The 26,342-nt window shown below is 38.1% G+C and overlaps 1 protein-coding gene across 5 annotated transcripts in view; it reads left to right on the forward strand.

Moving 5' to 3' along the window:
* Window positions 1-26,342, forward strand: part of ZNF883 (zinc finger protein 883) — an 83,809-nt gene that overhangs the window by 10,126 nt on the left and 47,341 nt on the right. For 2 of the 5 annotated variants that reach the window (XM_063636124.1, XM_063636125.1), the window contains exon 1: window positions 22,684-25,876. The exons of 1 other annotated variant lie outside the window; for it this stretch is intronic. The gene's annotated coding sequence lies outside the window, so the exon portion shown is untranslated. Of the gene's footprint in view, window positions 1-8,038; window positions 8,106-22,683; window positions 25,877-26,342 lie in introns of those variants that run through there. 2 more of the 5 variants (XM_063636126.1, XM_063636127.1) reach the window with 2 other exon arrangements.

Raw genomic sequence — 26,342 nt, forward strand, 5'->3', positions numbered from 1 at the left:
AACCAAGGAAGGGGAAGGAAGTGTTGGGGAATGCAATTTTAAATACAGTGATGGGAAGCAGGCAGTAAGCTTACTTAGTTGGTGACAAAAGCAAAGACCCAGAGAGGGTAAAAAGAGCAACCCATGTATATATATATGATGGAAGAGCATTCCAGGCATATATCTTTTAGAATCTGAGGGTGTGGGAAGAGAAAGATGCTAAACTACTCTGACATGAAGAGGAAAAAAAGTGGAAACATTTTTTTTAAATCAAGATTTTAAAAAATAATTACATTTGTGAGAGGTGGAAAACAATCTGTCACACACTGCTTTTGGTAGTTGTGTAAGTTTGTACAACCTACCAAAATGTAAATCTGACAGTATACATCAAAGCCTTATGATGGTCAGCAGTCCATTGAGGAATCTATTCTATGTTGCACAATCAAGGCGTACTATAATATTTATTGCAGAACAGAGAGAAATAGCATATACATTGCTAATTAATTGATTAAATAAAGCATGATACCTTCAAAAATTGAGTAATATGACATTAAAAACCACAATTTCAAACTATATTTAAGAAGATACAAATAATTCTATATTATTACTTTTACTCTCAGGAATGTGTTTGAGTGATGCATCTCCAGGCATCAAGTGAGTAATCCAATATTGAAGAAAATTAAAATTTTCCACAAAGTCCCCCTTCTAGAAGAATGTGCTCATCTTCTGCCCAGAAATGAGTCACATGACCACACCTAGTTTCAGGTGGCTTGAGGAAATTGAATCTTTCTTTTTTTGTTTTATTTTGTTTTGAGACAAGGTCTCTGTCACCCAGACTGGAGTGTGCAGTAGTGCAATCTTGGCTCATTGCAATCTCTACCTCCCAGGCTTGAGCACTCCTCCCACCTTAGCCTTCCTAGTAGCTGGGACTACAGGTGCATGCCACCAAGCTAATTTTTTTTTTTTTTTTTTGGTAGAAACAGAGTTTTGCCATGTTACTCAGGCTGGTCTTAAACTCCTGGGCTCAAGTGATCTGCCCACCTTGGCCTCCCAAAGTGCTGTGATTAAAAGTGTGAGCCACCACATTTGGCCAAATCTTTAATTTCTTAACCTTTATAGTAAAGGAAGTAAAGAGACATGGGCATTGAAAAATGGATGTTGTACAAACCAACCTGTAGCATCTAAAATACTGAATAAAAAACAGGTTACAAAACTGTATGCACATTAGGATTTTAATTTAAATATAGATATTGTTTATACACACAAATACATATGATGAAAAATGCATATTATCATTATGTGGGTAGTGGTTCTTCTGGGATCGTGGGTTTAAGAGTAAGTTTTGTGTTTTTCTAAACAATTTTTATATTTTCATGAATCAATTTTTTTTTAGTAATAACATTTCTGATATGGCCAAGTGGATTCCTACTGGGCGTGGCCCTCCCACAGATAACTATAAACTCTGGACAAAACACAAACACACACACACACCCCAATGATCCAGTGGTACTGAAGAATGAACAAAAGCAGGCATATTATGTGAAAGAGTTGAATCTTGGAAGAAAGGAATGGAAGGGGGTTAGATCACATTTTTAAGGCTGTTTGCTTGAAGATTGGCTGAATTTAGTGTAACAGAGGGGGATAATTTGACAGAAAAAATATTTTTGACATGAAAAACCATAGGACAAAGCTCAGGGCAACCACAGTCACTGGAAAGTGAGAGAAGAGTCTCAGAAAAGAGGAACTCAAAGAGTGGACAGCCCAAATTCTGTGCATAAACTGCCCAAGTCTCTGGATGACACCTGAGCTATGCATGCATAGGATACACTAAGGACAAAAGAACTGAGCTTTCATTTGTGCTGCTGGCCTAGAGACAGCATTTGAAGTTTGAGTTTAACTAAGTTCATTATTTAATGAAGCAAAAACATTAGCACTCTGCAGAGGAGCAAAACAGAGTCCAGAATCTCCACATCTTAACCATTCATGTTATGTAGGATGCAACTTTTAAAAATTGCCTGACATTCAAAGAATTAAGAACATACAACCCCCCATTTCAAGAAAATAGACAATCAATCCAGGTGATGGAATGAGCATATGAAAATATTAAGGTAGATATTTTAACTATGCTTAATAAATTTAAAAAATATTCTCACAAGGAATGTAGTTTTTAAAAAACTCAATGAAACAAATAGAAACTACAAAGAAATACAAATGAAAATTCTACAACTGTAAATACACTGAAATTAAAAAATCACCAAATAAATTTGCCTGCAGAATAAAAATGACAGGGGAGCCAGTTAACTTGAAATAGATCAGTAGAAATTACCCAAACAAATGAGTAAAAGAAATGAGAAGAAATGAACAGAACCTCAGTGGCCTTTGGGACAATAAGAAAATGTCTTACGTAACTGTAGTTGAAATCTCATGAGGAGAGAATTGGACACACAAAATATTTTAAGATATAGTGGTTGAAATTTCCCCAAATTTGGTGAATAATATAAATGTACAGATTTGAGAATCTCTGAATTCCAATCAGGATAAATGTGGAAAAAAAAAACCCCATAAGGCACATCCTAGTCAATCTTCTGAACACAAAGATAAAAAGAAAATCCTTGGGCTGGGTGCAGTGGCTCACACCTGAAATCCCAGCACTTTGGGAGACCAAGAGGGGTGGATCACTTGAGCTCACGAGTTCAAGACCAGCCTGGGCAACATGGTGGAACCCCATCTCTATCAAAAATACAAAAAAATTAACCAGGCATGGTGGTGCACACCTGTGGTTACAGCTACTTGGGAGGCTGATGTGGGAGGATCACTTGAGCCTGGGAAGCAGGGGGTGCAGTGAGTCAAAATCACACCACTGCACTCCAACCTGGATGACAGAGTGGGGCCCTGTCTTAAAAGAAACCAACAAAATACCCAAAGAAAATCATCAAGGACAAAGAAAAATTACACATTAAATGTATTTCAAAACACAGTAAAAATGACTGGTGACTTACCATCAAAGACTACAAGGGCCAGAGGATAGTGTATCTGTATCCTTCTTATAGGAAAGAAACAAAACTGAATTTAAAAACCTTCACCCTCAAAATTTATATCCAGCAAAAAGTATTCTTCATGAATGACTGTGAAATAATCACATTTTTCAGATAAAAGAAAACTAAAACAATGTATACCCAGAGAACTCTATGGTTCTTCACGTTGAAAGGAAATCATAGTAGATTGAACCTCAGAAAGCAATGATGAGTATCAGAAAAGGTAAATATGTTGATAAATATAAAAGACTGGTTTTTGTTTTTAAATTCTTTAAAATATTTCAGATTATTTATAACAAAACTTATTATCTTATATGGAATGTAAGGTATTAAATGCAATACATATGACAAGTTTACATAATGAAAGGAGGGCACACCTATATTATAGCAAGTTTACAATAAATTTCATGTGATATGGTACAATATTAATTTCAAGTAGACTGTGAAAGCCAAGGATGTATAAAGCAATCTATAGAGAAACCATTAAGGAGTAATGCAAAGAGGTATAGCCAAAACACAGCAAATAAATTAAAATAAACCTCTACAAATATTCAAAAGTTCATAATGGAAGTATGAAGAGAGATACGGAGGAACAAAATCTGAGGGGACAAACAATACAAATAATAAGATGTTAGAGCTAAATCCAACCCTAACAATAATTACATTAAAAGTTAATGGACTAAACATTTCAATTAAAAGACAAAAATTTTCACAATGGCTAACAAAGTGAGACCCAATCTCTATAACGTCCAGACTTTAAAAACCACAGATATGTTAAAAGTAAATGAATTGAAAAAGATATACCATTGAAATAGTAAGCATAAGATGTCTGAAATGTCTATATTCATATCAGACAAAACAGATTTCTTGATAGTTAGTATGAGCAGAGATAAAAAGGAACACTTTAAAAAGATAAAGGGATCAACTCAACAGAAAGACATAACATTCATAAGTGTCTATGCACCTAAACAGAGCTCCAAAGTACATGAAGCAGATATTGGAAGAATTAAAGGGAGATACTAACAATTCTACAATCATAATCGGAGATTTTTTTTTTTTTTTGAGATGGAGTCTCGCTGTCGCCCAGGCTGGAATGCAGTGGCGGGATCTCAGCTCATTGCAGGCTCTGCCCCCCAGGGTTCACGCCATTCTCCTGCCTCAGCCTCCTGCGTAGCTGGGACTGCAGGCACCTGCCACCTCGCCTGGCTAATTTTTTGTATTTTTAGTAGACACGGGGTTTCACCGTGTTAGCCAGGATGGTCTCGATCTCCTGACCTCGTGATCCGCCTGCCTCAGCCTCCCGAAGTGCTGGGATTACAGGCGTGAGCCACCACGCCCGGCCAATCGGAGATTTTAATATCCCTCTTTAAGAAATTGATAGAACAGTTAGAAAAATCAGTAAGGACAATGATTATCTGAAGTACGCTATCAACAGCCTTGATCTTGACCTAAGTGATGTTGATAGAACCTGCAACTGCAGAATATGCCTTTTTTTCCAAGTGCTCAGGGCATATGCACTAAGATAGGAAATACATTGGGGCACAAGACAAGTCTCAATATATTTAAAATAATTGGAATCATACAGAGTATGTTATCTGACCACAATAAAATTGTGTTACAGTTCCCTGGAGGCAGGTGTTGAAATTGAGTTTGTCTTACTACTTTTTGTGTTGCTGTAAAAGAATGTCTGAGACTGGGTATTTAGAAAGAAAAGAACTTCTTATAAAGAGAAGTTTATTTAGCTCATGGTTCTGCTGGTTGAGAAGTTCCAGGACATGGCCCTGGCTTCTAGCAAGTGCTTTTGTGCTGTGTCACAACATGGCAGAGAAGGTCAAAGGAGAAGTGCATACATGAGAAGGAGAAAACCTGAGGGGTGTCCTGGCTTTAAAACAACCCACTCTCATGGGAACTAATTCATTGCTGTGAGACCTAATCCAGTCTCATGAGAGTGAGGACTCACCACTTTGAAGACAGCACCAAGACATTCATGAGGGATCCATCCCCCATAACCCATACAACTACTATTCTAGCCTGCATCTCTCAACACCACAACATTGAGAATCAAATGTCAACATGAGTTTTGGTGGGGACAAACTATATCCAAATCATAACAGAGTTGGAGGTATCGGATATTTATTAGAGATCAACACCCATGAAAGGAATGGAGAGAAAGAGGATTGGGCAGAGGAAGAAGTTGAAATGTTATTGCAAGCCTAACGAAGCCTTGCCAACCTGGAGAGGAGCTCTGGAGTAAATGTTTCCCCCAGCTAAGTGTCCTGCCTTGAGCCTTTATACCTCCACCTTGCTCATTCACAAGATGTAGGCTGTCTTGCAAAGGTCATAACTTTAGGTAAGGGAGCTCTCTGTAGATGAGGCCCACCATGAAGTAGCTGATAGCTAGAAGTTGTCTTCTGATGGCACTCCTGTCATCTAGGCAACAAGTCCTACCTTAAAGGAGAATCTGGGCATGCAACTCTGTGTCTATTACAGTCCATTCCTTGCTCGGCTCAGATATAATTATCCGTGTATATCTGGGAAGTACTTCCTCCAGGATTTCTGTATGCCTCTATGCCTGAGGACGAATTAGAAAAGGGAGATTAGTGGGATGAACCATGGCCCCTGCTGCTACACTGATCTCAGGGTCACAATAGGTAACTCGTCATCTCCCTTCTTCATTATTCATTCTCAGCTATCAACTCTGCTGACCTGAGACATTGGTCATTATGCCCTTCTCAGTCCAGAGCTGCTGGGCCAGTGCATTCATATTACAATTAGACGAGAGATACTAATCACTAGATTTCACATGTTTTTCTCCCTGCCCACATTGTGCGATAGCAGTCCATTTCCTACCGAAATCAGTGTTATTTACCTGTACCGAGAGAGTGACTCCTCCTCTTTCCTCCTGGTCCCTGAACACAAAGAGCTCAAAGTATCCAGGGAGTAGCCATAGTTTATAATTTACTGAGACTAACAATGTGTCCTCTGGTGAAAATGTGCCCCCTTTAGGGACTAGTGCCTCTTACTAGAATTGGCATTGGCAGTGATGGTAAATAGGCTCCACTCCCACTCTCATCTCTTGGTTAGTGGACTGATGTATTCTTCCCAGCAGATGCACACCACCATATAAAGTCTTTGATTCAATGCATACATTGTGCAGGAAGGTTTTTGTAGGGAAAAGAAAGAGAGATCAGATTGTTACTGTGTCTATGTAGAAAAGGAAGACATAAAAAACTCCATTTTGACCTGTACTAAGGAAACTGTTTTGCCTTGAGATGCTGTTAATTTGTAACTTTAGCCCCAACCCTGTGCTCACAGAAACGTGCTGTATGGAATCAAGGTTTAAGGGATCTAGGGCTGTGCAGGATGTGCCTTGTTAACAAAATGTTTACAGGCAGTATGCTTGGTAAAAGTTATCACCATTCTCCATTCTCGATTAACCAGGAGCACGGTGCACCATGGAAAGCCTCAGGGACTCTTGGGCTTTCTTGGTCCTTTTTTGTATTGGGTTTTTGATCAATGCCTTTATAATTTTCTGAAGAAATGTGTTTCTTCAATAATAATTTAAAATTTGACTTTGTTTTTGGTTCCGTTGTGAATTTAAAATTTGTTTATGTAGTCAATTTTTGTTTTCTTGATTTCTCTTGTTTTTGATATCTTGCGTAGCTTGGAACCTTCCTCCTTTATACCCAGGGATCACTGTCCACTAGGAATTCACTCTCTTATAGGCCTTTTACTTCTCCTTTTCTTCTGTAGTTTTCTTTGCTTAATCTCTGACCTGTTTAAATCATCTTGAGCTTTCCCACCTGAGTCTTTGACCTGCTTAAATTCTCTGAAATTAAAAATACCATCTTGTAACCTGCATTCTCATCTTTCTTTCCCTTAACACACACGCTTTTGAAAACTGATACTATCTTGGTGTTTCTGCTTCCTCAGTTCACATACACACTTGAGTATCATTCAGTAGAGCTTCTATGTTCATCATTACTCTGAAACAACTTCTACAATACAAAGTCCATCTTGCTGTTATCAAATCCAAGGGCTATTTTCTTGTCCTTAACTTAGTAGATTTTTTTGTTGCATCTAACATTTAATCCTTCACTCTTCCTTGAAATATTTTACCATTTGTTCTTTTGACACCGCCTTCCTTCATCTTCTGCTCCATCTGTTTCTCCTTTATTTCTTTCATCAGCTCCTCTTTCTCTTCTTATCCTTTGCCAGTTGGTATTTTCCAGGGCTTCATCTTTTGTGCCTTGCATTTCCTTGTCTGTGTGGTTTTCCTGATTGATTACATCTCTTGTTTATAATAATCTATAAGAATCACCTCTTTTAGATGTGTCTTGATTGTATTTGACTGACTGGAGACAATATTTGGATTCTAAATTTGTATTGCAGTAGGTAGCATAATAAAATACATTTGTGTTGCAGTAAGTGCACATATGCACACGTCTGCAGCACATAAGATTTGTTAAAGCAAACTAAATATGGCCTGAGAAGGATTCTGTACTTCTATGTTTGAGTCGTTGTGGATAAACTGTAACCTAGCTTAATTGGCAGACAAGATTGAAAACCTAACTTAGAAGTGTGGGCCTGTAACAATAGCTGAGTCTTGGCCAATCCCAGCAGCCGTACTTCAACCACTCATAGACTGCTAAGGTTCAAACTGTGTTCAAATAAGGCAAACGCCAACCTGTAACCAATCCAGCTATTTTTGTACCTCACTGCCAGTTTCTACATGTCCCTTCCCTTTTTTTTGTCTGTAAATTTGTTCTGATCACGAGACATCCCTGGAGTCTCTCTGAATCTGCTGTGATTCTGGGGGCTGCTTGATTTGTGAACCATTTACTGCTCAATTAAACTCCTTTTAAATTTAATTCAGCTGTTTTCTTTTAACAGATTTGATACATATTTTTTCCTCATATGCATGATACCATTTTCATGTAATGGAATTTCCATTTAATACCTTTTCCATGTAATACCATTTTCATGTAATGTCTGACTCTTGCCTCCTCTCACCTGATATCTAGCTGGGAGTGGAAGGAAACACTGAACAGAACATCCACCACACCATGATCATCCTGGAGTTTTTGGACAGTAAGAATTACTTTCATTGTTTAAAGTAAGGTAGACATCATACACTAGTGGGAGTAACATTTAAAACTTCACCAGAATGCATTTGTTTATTTCCAATTTTTTATGTGGTAAAATACACATAATATAGAATTTACTATCTTCATCATTTTTAATAGTACAGTTCAGTGTTATTAAATGTATTCATAATGTACAAGCATCACCATTCTCCATCTCCATTACTCTTTTCCTCTTATAAAACTGAAACTCTATACCCATTAAAAAATAACTCCTTATTCTCCCCACCCTCCTGCTCCTGGAAACAACCATTCTACTTTCTTCCTTTATGCTTTTGCCTAATCTAAGTGTTATATTTTGAATGTGTCCCTCAAAATTCATGTGTTGGAATTTTGGTCCCTGGGTAGAGGTGTTGGGAGATGAAGCCTTTAAGAGGTGATTAGGTTGTTAAAAGGAATTAATGCCACTCTCCCAGGACTGGGTTAATTCTTGCTGAAGTGAGTAAGTTCTCACTCTTACAGGACTGAATTACTAACCACTAAAGCCAATTGTTATGGAGCAAGACCTCCCCTTGTGGTTTGCGCCTTTCACATGCACTCATTTCCTCTTCCACGCCTCTGCCATGTTATGACGCAGCACAAGATCTCCCCAGAAACTGACCAGGTGCTGACACCCAATATTGGACTTCCCAGCTGCCAGAACCAGAACCCCTTGTGATAGTTTGCTGAGAATGATGGTTTCCAGCTTCATCCATGTCTCAACAAAGGACATGAACTCATCCTTTTTTATGGCTGCATAGTATTCCATGGTATATATGTGCCACATTTGCTTAATCCAGTCTATCATTGATGGACATTTGGGTCTTTGCTATTGTGAATAGTGCTGAGTAAACATACATGTGCATGTATCTTCATAGCAGCATGATTTATAATCCTTTGGGTATATACCTAGTAATGGGATGTCTGGGTCAAGTGGTATTCCTAGTTCTAGATCCTTGAGGAATCGCCACACTGTCTTCCACAATGGTTGAACTAGTTTACAGTCCCACCAACAGTGTAAAAGTGTTCCTATTTCTCCACATCCTCTCCAGCACCTGTTGTTTCCTGACTTTTTAATGATCACCATTCTAACTGGTGTGAGATGGTATCTCATTATGGTTTTGATTTGCTTGGCCCATGATGATGAGCATTTTTTCATGTGTCTGTTGGCTGCATAAATGTCTTCTTTTGAGAAGTGTCTGTTCATGTCCTTCGCCCACTTTTTGATGGGGTTGTTTGATTTTTTCTTGTAAATTTGTTTAAGTTCTTTGTAAATTCTGGGTATTAGCCCTTTGTCAGATGGGTAGATTGTAAAAATTTTCTCCCATCCTGTAGGTTGCCTGTTCACTCTGATGGTAGTTTCTTTTGCTGTGCAGAAGCTCTTTAGTTTAATTAGATCCTGTTTGTCAACTTTGGCTTTTGTTGCCATTGCTTTTGGTGTTTTAGTCATGAAGTCCTTGCCCATGCCTATGTCCTGAATGGTATTGCCTAGGTTTTCTTCTAGGGTTTTTATGGTTTTAGGTCTAACATTTAAGTCTTTAATCCATCTTGAATTAATTTTTGTATAAAGTGTAAGGAAGGGATCCAGTTTCAGCTTTCTACATATGGCTAGCCAGTTTTCCCAGCACCATTTATTAAATAGGGAATCCTTTCCCCCATTTCTTGTTTTTGTCAGGTTCGTCAAAGATCAGATGGTTGTAGATGTGTGGTATTATTTCTGAGGGCTCTGTTCTGTTCCATTGGTCTATATCTCTGTTTTGGTACCAGTACCACGCTGTTTTGGTTACTGTAGCCTTGTAGTATAGTTTGAAGTCAGGTAGTGTGATGCCTCCAGGTTTGTTCTTTCGGCTTAGGATTGTCTTGGCAATGTGGGCTCTTTTTTGGTTCCATATGAACTTTAAAGTAGTTTTTTTCCAATTCTGTGAAGAAAGTCATTGGTAGCTTGATGGGGATGGCATTGAATCTATAAATTACCTTGGGCAGTATGGCCATTTTCATGATATTGATTCTTCCTATCCATGAGCATGGAATGTTCTTCCATTTGTTTGTGTCCTCTTTTGTTTCATTGAGCAGTGGTTTGTAGTTCTCCTTGAAGAGGTCCTTCATATCTTTTGTAAGTTGGATTCCTAGGTATTTTATTCTCTTTGAAGCAATTGTGAATGAGAGTTCATTCATGATTTGGCTGTTTGTCTGTTAAATTTAACGTATTTCTATGTAATCCAAAGTCATTTGTAGGCTTTAAAAGTGTAGTTTTCTATAGGTATAAAGTGGTAAGAAGGGCACCAGAATAACACAAAAGAGGGCAGCAAAGTGGCAGCTGACAGGCTTGGCATGCTACACACTTGAGTAGTTCTGCACACGGAACTCTCGTTTACACACTTCTGTTAGTTTTAACTCAGTATAGTATTGAGACAAATACTGTTATGCATAGCATAAGTTCTTTGTTTCCTTGTGGTGATCACAGTGAATTTTTTAAAACTTTTATTGGATGTTTCTGCCGCATAGGAATTTTGTTAAGCAATTTAGCGTATACTTTTTTAATTTTAAAAACAGGGTCTTGCTCTGCCACCCAGGCTGGAATGTGGTGGCACAATCATAGCTCACTGCTGCCTCAGCCTCCTGGGCTCAAGCCTCAGATTGTGAAATAGCTGGGGCCACAGGTGTGCATCACTGCACCCAGCTATTTTTTTAAACATTTTTTTGTAAAGATGGGGTTGCACTTTTTTGCCCAGGCTGATCTCAAACACCTAGGCTCAAGCAGTCCTCCTGCCTCATCCTCCCAAAGTACTGGGATCATAGGTGTGAGCCACTGCACGTGACCTATACTTCTTATTTAATTATTACAAATCTGTGGTCTGTGAGGTACAGCAAATCTGTGAGACTGGCATTTTCTCCATTTTGTAGATGAAGCAAGCAGAGCCCAGGAAGGGTCCCTGCCCCCGCTAAGGCCACATGGCTAGTAAGTGTAAGATGGTGCTTCAGACCAAGTTTTTAGCCCCCACACTGTTCTGTTCCGCTGGGCACATGGAAGGGTAGGTGCCACATCACCTCAACTCCAAACATTATTGAATTTAATTTGATCAGACATCATGGCATTTTGTATCCTATCCCTGCATTTTGTTCAACAAGTTAACAAGAAACATGTATTTTAAAAACATTATTAGATTCATATTCCTTATATGTAGAAGGTATTGGAAATGTTATATTTTGGGGGATATTGCTTCAGGTATGTCAGTTTTACTGCCCTATAAATTTCCTTTTGACCAGCCTGAACATTGGTAGTTATACCATTATCTTTTAGTTTGAAAAAATTAATCTTTCCTTCATTGAGCTGTCATTTTATTTTCACAACTCTTCCTACAAATTCTGTTATTATCTAAGTCATGATTGCCTTTTGAAGCATAACCTAAACTTACATGTTATAAATATTCATTGTCAAGTAATATGAAAAGAAAGATTGGTATCAAAAAACCTTTTAAGCCTTTTCTTGAGTGAAAATGCAATTTATATAACCTATTGAACTTGAACCCAGTTTTTCTTACATGAAATTTTTCTTTTGTAGATTTATAAATTAAAAATAATGTTTTTAAATTGAACATAGTGAATAATAACTATGATTTTTAATTTAAATTTTAAAAATTAATATTTCAAATAATGATTTTTAACTAAGTCCATTGCAGTCATGATCTGGGTAATGGTTGTATTAGTCATTTTTGAAGATGAATGTTGAGATGAGAATGTAAATCAAGAGACTGGTTTTCTAAACATGTCAAACTAAAATACCTATGTCTGTCTTGCCCTTCAACATTGTCATTTTGGGAAAATAAATGATAATGCACGTTATGCAGTGACACCAATAATTTGTGGAACACCTGTCTTTTAGAATTTCCTTCAGATCCAGTTTACTATTATGTTTCATATGAAACCAAGTAATATTTCCAGAACGCAATTATTATTAGAATTTATTGTATTTCTTGTCCTTATCCTGCCCACATAGTCATCACCACCATTTCTATTAATTCTGTGCATGACTTCAGCAAGAGGAAAGCCTGTGCCCCTTCTGTAGTCATTTCTGGTCTCAGAGCCTTAGAATATCCAATATCTTTATTTCAACATTTTACCTTCTACTTCATGGTCTCTTGCTAGTATTGCAATGAACATCAAATAGGCTGGAAATTCTTGTGCTTTTCCTCTTTATGTTCCTCCCAAAATATTTGACATCTAAGCCTTATTTACATTTCTTTAAAATACTGTCTCCTTCCTACTTATGTAATTTTACTATTACTAATTGTCTTAGCCCATTTTCTCTGGTATAATAGAATACCACAGACTGTGTAATTGATAAAGTTTATTTGGCTCATAGTTCTGGAGGCTAGGAAGTCCAAGATTGAGGGCCCACATCTGGTGAAGACCTTCTTGCTGCATCCTAACTTGGAAAAGTATCACATGGTGAGAAGGAAGGAGCATGAAAGATAGATGAAAGTGGGGGCTAAATGTATCCTTTTATTGGGAGTTGACTCCTCATAAACTATCCCACTTCTATAGTAATGGCATTAGTCCATTCATGAGAGCAGAGCCATTATGAGCTAATCACCTCTTATCCCTTTTCCCATTTGCCCCAAGAATACTCATCAGCAGTGCTTGCATCTGCAGCATTTACCCCAAGATAACATTGCCATGAAATATCTCACTTTTATTATATTTTCACATTGCCCTCATATATGAACTTTGGAAACAAAAGACATTATTTTATTTATAGCATCCTGTTTTTAGTAGTGCTATTTCCATTTACAAAATATAGTAATTCTCAATCGCTGGAAAGGTCAAATCCTAGAAAATGTAGCATTCCTATGCGTGATGTTAACATTGCTCTCAAACAGTTGTTAGCTGAAGATATATTTGATGCATCTGATTTTTCCAAAATAGATGATTCTGATGATTCAGAAGATTCTGCTGTTAGTTCTGTTTAGAAGTGACTCCAATAACAGTTTTATATTTTATTTTCACACTGAAAATCAGTCAGATTTGCTTTAGCTTGAAAGAGTATATTTATGTAAAATTAAGTGAGCACTGGCAGTGAGCTGCACTTTTTTTTTTTCCAAATAGGAAAGGAGCTAAAGGCTCTACTTCCCAGTACCATTATATTGGCAATTAAATTTGAACATGAATTTTGTAGAGGTTGTTCAAATTATAGCACTTATATTATATACCGGGCTCTGAGTCAGTTACCATTCTTATTTTAAACAACTGAGATTTCAGTCACAAAGAAAATAACTTGTTAAAGTCACACAAGGAAGCACAGCTCATACCTAGAGACTCTGAAACATTGCACTATATGTAAACTCTTACAGATATTTCAAAAATTTCAGGCAGAATTAAAAGTTGTAACAAATGGGACTACCTTAGTGCTAAAAATATGGTAAAAATTGTTTGCAAATTAAATGACTAAATAGTTAATTATGCCTTCCAATGAGATACTAATGTTTATTTTAAATGTACGTGTTGATGTGTATAGATACGCTGACGCTTAGGTGTTACATTTATTTAAAATTCTAGTTCAAGGTCTTACCATTTTCACAGTTGAATCTACCCTATTTCAGACATTCTTAGGGTATAACAGATTGAAATGGAATTATGCAAGTGTGTGGTGAATGGGATAGAGGGAGTCACACTGTGGACTATTTTTTTTCTGACAAGGTGCAGAAAATGGAATTTCAAAACCCCTTTGGTAGCCTAGGTAGAGATTAGTCAAGAGAGTATGGCTCTTGCAGAATAACTTCTGAGCTGGACGGAGGAATTACAAACAGCCTATTTCATTTTTAAAGTTCTTACTAACCAAACTGAGTACTCAAATCCTGGAACTTAAAAAGCAACAAAGAAGTGTATTCATTGTCATGAACAGTAAAGTAGAACCAACAATTCCCCTTTGCTTGCATTCTGATTTCAGGGCATATTGTATTATCCAATGGCAAAAGACAGATGAGCAAGACATCCATGAATATTTTAGGCTTTACCAAGGCTCCTTTTTGGAGGACATTAGATTAGAATTGGGTCTTGGCAGCATCTTAAAAACAAAAAGCATGCCAACCTCATGACCAAGACTCAATCACTTTATGGTGTTGACACACACACTCTTAATTGCTATCTTCCTTAGCACTAGATATTCAAGGTTTGGAGGATTTTCTATGCAGAAGATTCATTTTTGTTGTCTTATATACCACTAAGACACAGAGAAATAGGTATTTCATCATTATTTGCTTAATTGCTTTATCTTATCTAGGGAAACAAAGTTTAATGAATAAAGAAGTGAAAATGTCTTGTGGCTACATCATGCTGTTTAAAACTTTACTAAAAGCAACATTTGCTTAAAACAGCACATTCTAAATAAAAATGTATATGCAAAATGACTTTTATCAATATTTTATCTAGGGTGAAACAGCCAAGCAATAGTTTGTAGAAAATTTTTGTACGTTAGCAGAAAGTTGGGGGGAGGGGTGGGTGTCAAACAATAAAGCAGTAAAACAATCATGGTTCCTGATTTTGCAGGTTAACTGCAATTGCTTGGGGGAGACAGAGGAAGAAAGATCTGTAGAACCTGGCTGAGACTGTTTCCCTCGTTTAACTAAAAAAAGCAATTGAATTCAAATGTACCTATGCAAGGTGTCTTTTTAATATGGTTATAGTGTTTTAAAAATACTAGTTTGTGATGTAAAGGAAATGAAGATATTTTAAATCATAGAATAAATTAATACCACATAATAGGATTGAAGTGGAAAGGAAAATGCCAAGACTGAAATGTTGACCATATAAGAATAGCTTTATTTAAAGATATGTCTTAAATGACATTCTTGCTCTCATCATTCCTATCAGTCCCATTGTTTCTTCCTCCTTCCCTGAGTTTTCTGTCCTCTCCGGCCTAATATAGCTGCAAGCTGTCAGAGCTGCCCCAAAATGCCTTGAGGAATATTCATGAAGACCATCAGAAGAGATGTGGAATTTTGTCAGTCGGGGCAGAGACCTTAAAAAAAAAATAACCACAAATCCACTTCCAGAATGGTGGTAGGAGGTCTGAGTTCCTTTTTCCCAGTAAAGCAAACATAACTCGTGACATTTGTAATATTATAATTTAAAGACACTCAAAATTGTCCTAAGGGAACACAGCAAAGGAACAAACATTTATTCAAGAAAATCTAAATCTCATTAAGGACAGTGGGAATCTGTAGCATGTGAGCCATGACCGCTGATCTTCTCCCTCCCACTTTCCTACTTCATCTCTCATGGAAGCTCCACTCTAGGAAATGGCTAAGAAGATAGGGCTCCTCTAGTTTCCAAACAAGTAATAGGACGTCCTTCCCAACCCCGTGAGGGGCAGGCCACCAAAATTTCTCATCCCCTCACCACCAGGTCCACACTGTGAAAGCTAAATTTCAGGCAAATACAGCTGAGAGGTCAAGCGCTTCTTTCTTCCACTGGCCCCTTTACACAAGCCAGAGGTTTTACCCTATCTGTGACAGGTATTGAATACTGGGGCACCAATCACCCTTGCTTCAGCTTACTAATCCAGGAAATTCCGTGGCAGGAGAAGCAAGCTGAGAACAGAAACCACCACACCCATACAGTACCTTCTCACAAAACAGGAGTGTTACTGCTGGAGAAGCGGGCCACTGTCCTCCAACCCTAGCTCTAAAGCAACGACTCAGAGATTCTGTCCAGAGGACAGGCAGACCATAAGAACAGACAGCACTCAAGCTGACCTTTCCCCCACCCCCAGAATTGACTTCATTTAGAACAGAGTGAAGGGAAATTCAAGCCTAAGGGTGCTCTCAAACACAACAGAGATTTTGGCAGAAAGTATTTAAGAGGAATCCAGTAGCTCCATGAAGACAATAAGCCCAAACTATAACCCATTTAGTTTACCAGATAGAACAAGGGAAAGAGACACCTAGAAGGGCCCTCCTGGAGTCTGAAAAAACCTTAAAGATAGGCCTCAAAAGCTACCTCTAAAAAGACTGGAGCAACTTATGCTTCAGGGCATTGCTGAAAACAATAGAACAGCAACTGGCAACTTGTGGAGCCTAACAGCTGGATGTGATACCAACTGAGGCAGATGGCTTAACAGAGAGATTTGATTAAGACAGAGGCAACTCTGCTAAATCCATTGTCATCCCAGAGTGACTGTACTTATGCCCAAGGCTGAACCCTCTGATAAGTTACATCAGAGACTTCACACTATGGGGGAAATATTTTGACTAAAATTGTCTGGCCAAGTTGGTAAACAAGTAAACAAGCAAACAGCAAACCCTGGGAGGAATCCATATCTAAACTTGCTATGACATATTATCTAAATCATCTACTTTTTGACAAAAATTATGAGACATGAAAATAATCAGAATGATGTAACCCATACACAGGGGAAAAGCAAGCTATAGAAACTGTGAGAAGACACATATGTCAGACAATACACAAAGACTTCAAATCAGCCATTATAAACATGCTCAAATAGTTAAAGGAAATTATACCTAAAGAAGTGAAGGATGTTATGACAACCTCATCAAATACAGTATATCAACAGAGACAAAAATTATAAATAAGCAGAATATTTCAGAGTTGAAAAGTATAATTTAAATGAAAAAAATCACTAGTTGTGATTACAGTAGATTTCAACTGGCAGAGGAAAGGATCAGTGAACTTGAAGATAGAGTGACAGAGATTATGAAATTCAGAAAACAGAGGGAAAAAAGAGTGAAGGTAAATGAACACAGCCTCAGAGAAGAGTGGGATATCATTTAGCACATCAACATATATATAATGAAAATTTCAAGACAAGAGAAAAGAAAGAAAAAATATGAAAAAAATGATGGTTGAAAACTTCCCAAATTTGATGAAAAACATTAAAATACATACCTGAGAAACTCAATGTCCTCTAAAAGGGATACATGCAAAGAGAACTACACCCATTGATATGGTTTGGCTTGCCCAAATCTCAACTTGAATTGTAATCCCCATGTGTCAAGGGCGGGACCTCGTAGGAGGTGATTGGATCATGGGGTGGATTTCCCCTATGCTGTTCTTGTGATAGTACTCATAAGATCTGATGGTTTAAAAGTGTGGCACTTACCCCCTCACTCTCTCTCTCGTGCCACCATGTAAGACATGCCTTACTTCCCCTTCACTTCTTTTTTTTTTTGGAGACAGAGTCTTGCTCTGTCACCCAGGCTGGCATACAGTGGTGTGATCTTGGCTCAATGCAACCTCCGCCTCCCAGGTTCAAGCAATTCTCCTGCCTCAGCCTCCCCTGTAACTGGGATTACAGGCATCCACTGCTACACCTGGCTAATTTTTATATTTTTAGTAGAGACAAGGTTTCACCATGTTGGCCAAGCTGGTCTTGAACTCCTGACCTCGTGATCTGCCCACCTCAGCCTCTCAAAGTGCTGGGATTACAGGCATGAGCTACCACACCTGGCCTCCCCCTCTACCTTTTTGCCATGATTGTAAGTTTCCTGAATCTTCCCCAGCTATGCAGAACTGTGAGTCAATCAAATCTCTTCTCTTTATAAATTACCCAGTCTCAGGTAGTTCTTTATAGCAGTGCGAAAACTGACTAATACACCCAGGTACGTTATATTAAAATGTTGAAATACAGAGAAAATATTGAAAGCAACAAGAGAAAAACAACTTGCCACTAAAAGGGAGCGCTTATAAAATCAACAGCTGACTCCTCATCAGAAAGAAAATGGAGGCTATGATGCAGTGGGATGGCACATTTAAAGTCCTAAAAGAATTGTTGGCCAAGAACGGTGGCTCATGCATATAATCCCAACACTTCTGAAGGCTGAGATGGGAGGATTGTTTGAGCCTGGGCAACATGGTGAGATCCCATTTCTACCCAAATTTTAAAAATTAACCAGATGTGGTGGTGTGCACCTGTAGTCTCAGCTACTTGAGAGGCTGAGGTGAGAGGATTTCTTGAGCCTGGGATTGAGACTGCAGTGAGCCATGAATATGTCACTGCTCTCCAGCCTGGCAACAGAGCAAGACCCTGCCTCATGAAGAAAATTGTCAACTAAGAATTTTATATCCAGCGGCCGGGCGTGGTGGCTCACGTTTGTAATCCCAGCACTTTGGGAGGCCGAGGTGGGCGGATCACGAGGTCAGGAGATCGAGACCACAGTGAAACCCCGTCTCTACTAAAAATACAAAAAAATTAGCCGGGCGTGGTGGCGGGCGCCTGTAGTCCCAGCTACTCGGAGAGGCTGAGGCAGGAGAATGGCGTGAACCCAGGAGGCGGAGCTTGCAGTGAGCCAAGATTGCGCCACTGCACTCCAGCCTGGGCGACAGAGTGAGACTCTGTCTCAAAAAAAAAAAAAAAAAAGAATTTTATATCCAGCAAAACATAAAACATTTATCTTTCAAAAATGAATGCAAGAGATAATTCATTGCTAACTGAGCCACCTTACAAGAAATAATAAAGGAAGTTCTTTAGGCTGAAAGCAAGCGACCCAAAACACTAATTTGAAAATTTGAATCTATATGCATACATTCATGCATATGCACACACACACACACACAGAGAGAGAGAGAGAGAGAGAGAGAGACTGAGAGAGAAAGCAATAATAAAGGTAATTATTTTTTTAAAAAAACTATATTACCAGGGACAAAAACAGACAATGGTTAATTCATAAAAACATAGCTAGCAATCCTAACTAAGGGTGATTACACCTAATTAAAGAGGTTCAAAATAAAGAGAAAAAAATGACAGAATATAAATTAGAGTCAGACAGACTTACAGTTATAGAGCTCAGCACTTCTTTCCCAATAGTGATAGAACAAGTAGACGAAAAGTCAGCAGGAAGGTGATTTACCAGATAGGTAAATCAAATGCATTTAATTGACATTTATAGAATATTCCACTCAACATCTGCATACTATACCTTATTTCAAGTACACATGAGACATTCAACAAGTAAGACCATTTTCTGAATGACTTTTTAAAAGTCATAATACATTTTAAAATATTGAAAAGATTCAGAATCTATTCTGTGAACAAACAGCATTAAGCTGAAAACCAGTAACCCAAAGACAACTGAAGTGCCCTCAAATATGTGGAAATTAAAATCACAATTTTGAATCACTCATGAGTCAAAAGATCACAAGACAATCAGCAAATGTTTGGATAATACTGAAATGAAATAAAAAAACAAAAAAATTGTGATGCCCTGGTGCACAGCTTAGAAAAACAATTATAGCTTTATATGTTTTGTTAGAAGAGAATAAATGTCTAAAATCAATGATGTAAGCTTCCACCATATGAAGAAAGAAAAATGCAAACAAATTTAACCAAAATTAAGTAGGAGGATATCAGTAATAAATATAAGAGCACAAATGAGTGAAGTAGAACAGGGGTCAGACAACTGGCCGAATTGGTCCAGTGACCTGTTTTCATAGAAGTCTTAAATTAAGAATCATGTTTGCATTTTTTGAAGGCATGTAAAACAAAGCAAACAATATAGACTATGAAATTTGACAGCTTAGATGAAATGGAAGATTTTCTTTAAAAATATTTTACCAAAACAGGGTATAGAAGAAATAGAATGCCTAAGTGGCCCAATAACAATTAAATAAATTGAAGCAGTAATTTTAAATCTTCCCCAAAAGAAAACTCCAGGTCTAGATGGCTTCACTAGAGTATTCTGTCAAATACTTAAGGAAGAAATGATACCAATCCTATAAAAACTCTTTGAGAAAGTAGAAGAGAATTAAATACTTTTCGTCTCATTTTAGTGCATCAGTATTATCCTGAAAGCAACACCAAAGACATCATAAACAGGAAAACCTCCAAATCACTATCCCGGATGACTATAGATTTATAAATTCTTCAGAATTTAGTACATTAATTAGTATATTGAATCCATTAATATATAAAATGTAGAAATTTGTTCTGATTAATTGGAATGGCATTTCAGAAATGCAAGTTTTTAATTTAATTGTGAAAATAATGTAATTCAGCATAATAAAGTAATGCAAAAACTTACACAATTATGTCTATAGAGGCATACAAACATTTTATAAAATTCAACATCTATTCATGATGAAAACTCTGAACAAATGAACAAGAGATAGTAAGTTTTTTTTCTACCCTATCAGTTTTCTGATTACTGCTTTGTATGTAAGATCAAAAACAGAAAAAAATTATCTGTTCTCATTTTTATTCAACACTGTAATATAAATCCTGGCCAGTGTAGTAAGAGAAGAAAAATAAATGAAAAGCAGACAAGTTGAGAAGGAAGAAAAAGTAACACTTACTTATTCACATCGATATGATCATAGACATATAAAATCCTAAGGAATCTACAAATATTAACCAAAACTAACAAATAAATTTATCAAGTTCCCAGGGTAAAAGGCCAATATACAAAAAGCAATTGTAAGCCAGACATGCTGGCTCACACCTGTAATTCCAGCACTTTGGGAGGCTGAGGCAGGCAGATTGCTTTGAGTTCAGGAGTTCTAGACTAGCCTGGGCAACATGGCAAAACCCCATGTCTACAAAAAAATACAAAAATTAGCCAGACATTGGTGGCTTGCACCTGTAGTGCCAGCTACTCAGGGGGTTAAGACTGGAGAGTCGCTGGGCACAGTGGCTCACACCTGTAATCCCAGGACTTTGGGAGGCCAAGGAGGGTGGATCATGAGGTCAAGAGATCGAGACCATCCTGGCCAACATGGTGAAATGCCATCTCTACCAAAAATACAAAAATTAGCTGGGCTTGGTGGTGCACGCCTGTCGTCTCAGCTACTTGGGAGGCTGAGGCAGGAGAATCACTTGAACCCAGGAGGCGGAGGTTGCAGTGAGCCGAGATCGTGCCACTGCACTCCAGCCTGGTGACAGAGCAAGACTCTGTCTCAAAACAAAAGACTGGAGAGTCACTGAGCCCAGGAAGGGGAGGTTGCAGTGAGCCAAGATTGCACCACTGCACTCCAGGCTGAGCAACAGAGCAAGACTCTGTCTCAAAAAAATAAAAAAGTAATTGTATTCTACATATTAAAAATAAAATATTAAAAAATAAAATTTAACAATCCAATTACAACAGCATGTTAGATGATAAAATACTTAGGAGTAAATTAATGAAGATAAGCTCTGAAAACTATAAAACATTGCTGAGAGAAATTTTTTAACTTTTATTTTAAGTTCAGGGGTACATGTGCAGGCTTGTTATATAGGTAAACTCATGTCATCAAGGTTTGTTGTACAGATCATTTCATCACCCAAATATTAAGCCTAGTATCCATAAGTTATTTTTCTTGATCCTCTCCCTCCTCCCACCCTCCACTCTGCAGTAGGCCCCAGTATGTGTTGTTTCCCTCTATGTGTTCATGTGTTCTGATTATTTAGTTTCCACTTAAAGGTGAGAACATGCAATATTTGTTTTTTTTGTTTCTGCATTAGTTTGCTAAGGATGATAGCCTCCAGCTCCATCAGTATTGCTGCAAAGGACATGACCTCATTCTTTTTCATGGCTGCATAGTATTTCATGGTATATATGTACCACATTTTCTTTATCCAGTCTACTGTTGATGGGCACTTAGGTTGATTCCATGTCTTTTGCTATTATAGTGCTGAAATGAACATATGCATTCATGTGTCTTTACGATAGAACAATTTTCTTTTCTTTTCTTTTCTTTTCTTTTCTTTTCTTTTCTTTTCTTTTCTAGACAGAGTTTTGCTCTTGTTGCCCAGTCTGGAACGCAATGGTGTGATCTTGGCTCACTGCAACCTCCACCTCCCGGGTTCCTGCCTCAGCCTCCTGAGAAGCTGGGATTACAGGCATGCACTCTGGTGACTAGGTTCATTGTCACTGAGCAGTAATATTTTGAAAGGAATCTTTCTCTGAGCAACAGTTCTCAACAATGAGCTTAATATATTCAGTAAACCATGCTATAAACCAGTGTCATCCTGGCTTTCTTGCTTCATTTGTAGAGCACAGAGTATATTTAGCAAAATTCTTAAGGGCCCTAGGATTTTTAGAATGCTAAATGAGCATTGGCTTCAATTTAAAGTTACCAGCTACATTAACCTGTAACAAGAGAGTAAGCCTGTCCTTTGTAGCTTTAAAACCAGGCATTGACTTCTCTCTAGCTAAGAAAGTCCTAGACGGCATCTTCTTCCAGTATAAGGTTATTTCATCCACACTGAAAATCTATAGTTTGGTGTAGCAACCTCCTTCAATCATCTTAGCTAGATCTCCTGGATAACTTTCTGTAGCTTCTACATCAGCATTTGCTGCTTCATCTTGCACATTTATGTTATAGAGAACACTGCTTTCTTTAAACCTCATGAACTAATCTCCACTAGCTTCCAAATTTTCTTCTGCAGCTTCCTCACCTCTCTCAGGCTTCATAGACTTGAAGAGAGATAGAGCCTAGCTCCGGATTAGACTTTAGCATAAGGGGATGTTGTAAATGGTTTTTTTTTTTGTTTTTTTTTTTTTTTTTTTTTTTTGAGACGGAGTCTCGCTCTGTCGCCCGGGGTGCAGTGGCGCAATCTCGGCTCACTGCAAGCTCCGCCTGCCGGGTTCACGCCATTCTCCTGCCTCAGCCTCTCCGAGTAGCTGGGACTACAGGCGCCCGCCACCACGCCCGGCTAATTTTTTGTATTTTTTAGTAGAGACGGGGTTTCACCGTGGTCTCGATCTCCTGACCTTGTGATCCACCCGCCTCGGCCTCCCAAAGTGCTGGGATTACAAGCGTGAGCCACCGCGCCCGGCCGTGAATGGTTTAATCTTCTATGCAGACCACTAAAACTTCCTCTATATCAGCAATAAGCCTTTTTTGTTTTCTTAGCATTTGTGTGTTCACTGGAGGAGCGCCTTTAATTTCCTTCAAGAGCATTTCCCTTGCATTCACAACTTGACTAATGGCTTGGCACAAGAGACTTAGCTTTTGGCTGCTCTTGGCTTTTTCTATACCTTCCTCACCAAGCTTAATCATTTCTAGCTTTTAAAAAAATTGTTGGCCAGGCGTGGTGGTTTACGCCTGTAATCCCAGCACTTCGGGAGGCTGAGGTGGGCAGATCACGAGGTCAGGAGACTGAGACCATCCTGGCTAACATGGTGAAACCCTGTCTGTACTAAAAATACAAAAAAAAAAATTAGCCAGGCGTGGTGGCGGTCGCCCATAGTCCCAGCTACTTGGGAGGCTGAGGCAGGAGAATGACGTGAACATGGGAGGTGGAGCTTGCAGTGAGTCGAGATCATGCCACTGCACTCCAGCCTGGGTGACAGAGCGAGACTCCGTCTCAAAAAAAAGAAATCGTTAACAATTTTTGTAGACAGGATATTACTATGTTGTTCAGGCTGGTCTCAAACTTCTGGACTCAAGTGACCCTCCTGCCTCTGACTCCCAAAGTGCTGGGATTATAGGCATGAGCTACCACACCTGGCTTAGCTTTTGATTTAAAGTGAGAGATGTGTGACTTTTCCTTTCACTTGAACACTTAGAGGCCATTATAGAGTTATTAATTGGCCTAATTTCAATATTATTTTATCTCAGGGAATAGAAAGGCCCAAGGAGAGAGAAAGAGATGGCAGAATGGCCAGTAGATGAAGCAGTCAGAACACACACAACATTGATTAGGTTGTCTGTCTTATATGTGCATGGTCTGTGGTACTCCAAAACAATCACAATAATAACATCCATAATTGCTGACCAGAGATCACCGTAACAGATATAATAATAATGAAGAACTTTGAAATATGGTGAGAATTACCCAAATGTGACCCAGAGACATCAAGCAAGCACATGCTGTTGGAATAATGGTACCGATAGCCTTGCTCAATGCAGGTTGCCACGAACCTTCAATTTGTAAAAATGCATTATCTGCTAAGTGTAATAAAGTGAAGCACAGTAAATAAGGTATGCCCATATATAGAAAACTCTAAGGAGTCTACAAAAAATTCTTAGAATTAACAAGAAATTCTTTACTGAATTTGCAGGATACAAAAAAACTTGCAGGATACAAAATCAACATATAAAAATCAGTTGTGTTTCTAGACACTAACAATAATCTATTCAAAAAGGAAATTAAGAAAACAATTCCATTTACAGTAACATCAAAAAGAATAAAATACTTATGAATAAACTTAACCAAGGAAATAAAAGACGTAGACATGGACAACTACAAAACATTGGTGAAAGAAACTTTGAAAGACACATAAATGGAAAGACATCCTGTATTTGTGGATTGGAAGAATTACTATTGTTAAAATATCTATCTTAGTCTATTTTGTGCTGCTATAACAGAATACCATAGACTTGGTCATTTATAATGAACAGGTATTTGTTGTCTTGCAGTTCTGGAAAATGGAAAGTCCAGTATCCAAGTTTCAGCATCTGGATAGGCCCTTTTTGCTATATCATTACATGATGCAAGGCATCACATGACAAAAGGGCAAAGAGAGAGAGAGAAGAGCAAAAGGAAGGCAACCGCACTTTCTTGATAGATAAAGGCATTAGTCCATTCATGAGGGCATAGCTCTCATGACTTAACCACCTCTTTAAAGTCCCACCTCTCAATACTGTCACAATGGCAATTAAATTTCAACATGGGTTTTGAAGAGGACAAAGATTCAAAGCATAGCAATGTTCATACTTCCAGTAGTGCCCTATGGATACAGTGCAATCACTACCAAAATCCCAATAGCATTCTTTTTTACAGAAAAAATCCTGAAATTCATTTGGAACCACAAAAGACTCAAATAACCAAGGAAAATTTGAGCCAGACTAACAAAGCTGGAAGTATCACACTCCCTAATTTCAAAATATATTACAAAGCTACATTAATCAAAACAGTATATGACTAGCATAAAAACAGACATCTAGACTAATGGAACAGAATTGAGAGCTCAGAAATAAACCCACAATGATGAAAAGATAGTCTCTTCAATAACTAGTGTTGGAAAAATTGGATAGCCACATGAATGAAACTGGACCCTTATGTTACACTACATGCAAACATTAACTCAAAATGGATTAAAGACTTAAACATAAAACCTGAAGCAATAAAACATTTAGAAGAAAACATAGGAGAAAACATTCTAGACATTGTACTGGCTAATGATTTATTGGGTATGACACTAAATTGGGATTACACCAAGTGGGATTACAGCAAACTAAAAACCTCCTGCATTGGCCAGGTGCGGTGGCTCACGCCTGTAATCCCAGCACTTTGGAAGTCTGAGGCGGGTGGATCACGAGGTCACGAGTTCGAGACCAGCTTGACCAACATGGTGAAACCTCATCTCTACTGAAAATACAAAAATTAGCTGGGTGTGGTGGCATGCACCTGTAATCCCAGCTACTCAGGTGGCTGAGGCAGAAGAATCGCTTCAAACCGGAGGCAGATGTTGCAGTGAGCCGAGATCATCATGCCACTGCACTCCAGCCTGGGCAACAGAGTGAGACTCCGTAAAAACAACAACAACAACAACAACAACAACAACAAAAAACACTCCTGCGCAGCAAGAAACAACAAAATAAAAAGATAAAAAAGCAACCAACGGAATTGGAGAAAATATTTTCAGACCATATATCTACTAAGAGGTTAATATCCAGAGGGTTAATATCCACCTGACAAAGGAATTCCTACACATCAATGGCAAAAAACAAATAACCCAATTAAAATTGGGTGAAGCATCTGCATAGTCGTTTTTCCAAAGACGACATACAAATGGCCAACAGGTATATGAACAAGTGCTCAGTATCACTAGTAATCAGGGAAATGCAAATCAAAACCACAATGAGATATCACCATACTTCTGTTAAAATAGCTACTGTAAAAATAAATACATAATAGATGATGTAGAGAAAACAAACCCTGTGTACTATTAGTAGGAATGTAAATTGGTCCAGCCACTATGGAAATCAATATAAATGTACCTCTAAATATAGAATTACCCTTTGATCCAGCAATCTCACTTTTGGGTATATATCCAGAGGACTGGAAATCTGGATCTCAAAGAGATATCTGCACTTCCATGTTTATTGCAGCAGTATTCACAATAGCCAAGATATGGAAACAACCTAAATATCTATTGGTGGACAAGTAAAGAAAATGTGGTATATACATATAATGGAATATTATTCAGCCTTATTAATAATGAAATCCTGTCATTTATGACATTGTGAATGAAACTGGAGGATATTA

Source organism: Symphalangus syndactylus, chromosome 3 (genome assembly GCF_028878055.3).
Source record: "Symphalangus syndactylus isolate Jambi chromosome 3, NHGRI_mSymSyn1-v2.1_pri, whole genome shotgun sequence".
NCBI classification, from domain to species: domain Eukaryota; kingdom Metazoa; phylum Chordata; class Mammalia; order Primates; family Hylobatidae; genus Symphalangus; species Symphalangus syndactylus.